The following is a 2,500-nucleotide window of genomic DNA, read 5'->3' as shown; positions in this document are numbered from 1 at the left end:
GGGCTCCCAGAGCTCTGGTGTGCCTGGCGTGGCGTGGCCTGGCGTGGTGTGGCGTGGCATGGCTTGGCTTGGCTTGGCGTGGCGTGGCGTGGCGTGGCGTGGCGTGGCTTGGCTTGGCGTGGCGTGGCTTGGCTTGGCTTGGCTTGGCTTGGCTTGGCTTGGCGTGCCGTGCCGTGCCGTGCCGTGCCGTGCCGTGCCGTGCCGTGCCGTGGCTGGCATTCTAATTGGCATTAGTGGCATGATGATTGGACGCACACCAGGCTGCCACTGAGCGAGTAGCCACGGAGACCTAATACCTGGTTTGTTTTTATTTACTAATTTCTGTTTTGCATTCCTGCCTCCCGCTGCTTGTCCTGCGCCTCCTGCTGCTTACGGATGACCAGATTGATCCGGTCAGGAGAGCTTGGACGCACAGTGGACCAGATTGATCCGGTCAGGAGAGCTTGGACGCACAGTGGACCAGATTGATCCGGTCAGGAGAGCTTGGACGCACAGTGGACCAGAGCGCTGCAGGACCACGGCCTGCATCTCCCGAACATGGAAGTACTCCAGACTAGAGAGGAGACCACTCAAACCCTGCAGCAACGAGGCCATGCAGGCCGTGTGTGTGTGTGTCATACTGTCTGATTGCTCCAGGCGGCTCGGGCCTTGGGCTCCAGAATAGCACCTTGAGACAACGGCAATTGCCATCGGCGCTGGATAAATGAATGAAACTGAATTGAACTCTACTGCATTCTGAGAGACAAAAGACAAATGAAATCAGGCCGTGTGGCCATGAGCAACTACTACTATTATTGCTATTACTGAGAGTGCTGCTGATTGAAGTAGAGCTAGTAATGGAAGCAGCAGCAGCAGCAGCAGCAGCAGCCGTACATTCTCACAAATGACTGGATTTGTCTAAAGTGAAATAGCTCTCTACATCTACAGCCACTTAAGATAATAATAATAATAATAATAATAATAATAATAATAATAATAATAATAATAAAATGGTAATAATACAATACAAACAAACAAACAAAACAATGAATATAACATCAGAAATGTAGAATGAAGTAAAACAACTAATGCAGTGAAAATAGGACCCTGTAAATAGCAGCAGTGGAATGTAAAATAATGTGAAGAAATAGGCTACAAGATAAAAGTGTGATAGAAAGTGATAAAATGCCTTTTTTAAATATGTTTACATAATTTGCTTGTTTGATGCACAGAGGCAGGGTGTTCCATATCGTTGTTGTCTAAAAGCAGCTTCTCACTTGGGGCACAATTTAAAGATTAGCATTGGAAGATCTAAGGTTCCTTTGTGGTTGATAAGGTATTGAAAGCTCAGAGATACAGGTGCTATGCCATTTAGAGCTTTGTAAGTAATTAACAGAACCTTAAAATCAATTCTATAGGAAACAGGGAGCCAGTGCAGTTCAGCTAACACAGGGAAGATGTGCTCTCTCTTCTTGGTCTTCGTTAAAAGACCAAGTAAAAGGTGCATTCCAGTATAATCTATTAGTGATAAAGGCATGGATTCATTTCTCTGCATCTTGATGTTTTAAAAAAGGGCGCACTTTAGCAATGTTTCTCAGGTGGAAATAAGCTGCCTGGGTAACTTTACTGATATGGGGCTTGAAGCTTAACTCTATATCTAAGATGACACCTTGTTACTTTTGATTTGACCTGGTAATTACTAAGAACGGTGTCTATTTCTGATTTTGGTCCAATCAAAAGTATCTCTGTTTTATCATCATTTAGCTTTAAAAATGGTTTCTCATCCACTGATTAATGGAGGCTAAGCATGCGAGAGGGGAGCAAATGCTATCTGGGTTTGTTGGTTCCACAGAAATATATAATTGGGTATCGTCTGCATAGCTGTAGAAGTTTACATTATGCTGACTTATGATGTTTTCTAGCAGAAGCATAAAAAAGAAAAAAGCAGAGGACCAAGCAGCTGCCCTGGGCCAGACCGAAGGGCACATCATGTTTGACAGACACATGACAGTAATGTAGGTTTGAAACCAGCATAAAACATTATCAGAGAGACCAACCCACTTCGCAAGGTGGTGAATTCAAATGTTCTGATCAATGGTGTCAAATACTGCACTCAAATTAGAAGAATAAGGATTGAGGCTTTTTTTTTTTTTTTTTTACTTTTTACTCGTTTCTGTGCTGTGATTACAGTGGATGGAATCCACTATCTTGAAATCTCCTGTCTTCTTCTTCTTCTTATAATATTTTCTTTTTACCTTTTCAAAAATGAATGCAGCTCTAACCGCTTAAAGTACAGACATGTTAAAATAACCGTTGTGTAGGTCTAGAATTGGGCAAGAGAGTTATCATTTCAGATTTTTATTCAAGTTTATACTTTTTTAGGAATAGAGGATTAAAAATGTTAAAAACATATTTTTCCCTATATGACATCACAAAGGGGGCTCATTTAGAAGGGTTGTAAAGTAATCAGGTGCGGGTCCACCTGCATACAATCTGGTGCTCCCTAAACTAGTCCTACACA

The 2,500-nt window shown here is 42.7% G+C and overlaps 1 protein-coding gene across 4 annotated transcripts in view; it reads right to left on the bottom strand.

The window, feature by feature from the left end:
- LOC121679669 (astrotactin-2-like) overlaps nucleotides 1-2,500 on the bottom strand; it is a 542,058-nt gene that overhangs the window by 306,197 nt on the left and 233,361 nt on the right. The gene's annotated exons all lie outside the window — the stretch shown is intronic.

The sequence above is a fragment of the Alosa sapidissima genome, chromosome 13 (genome assembly GCF_018492685.1).
Source record: "Alosa sapidissima isolate fAloSap1 chromosome 13, fAloSap1.pri, whole genome shotgun sequence".
NCBI lineage: Eukaryota > Metazoa > Chordata > Actinopteri > Clupeiformes > Clupeidae > Alosa > Alosa sapidissima.
Note: the sequence above shows the minus strand (reverse complement) of the source record. Positions and strands in the feature narration are given on the sequence as shown.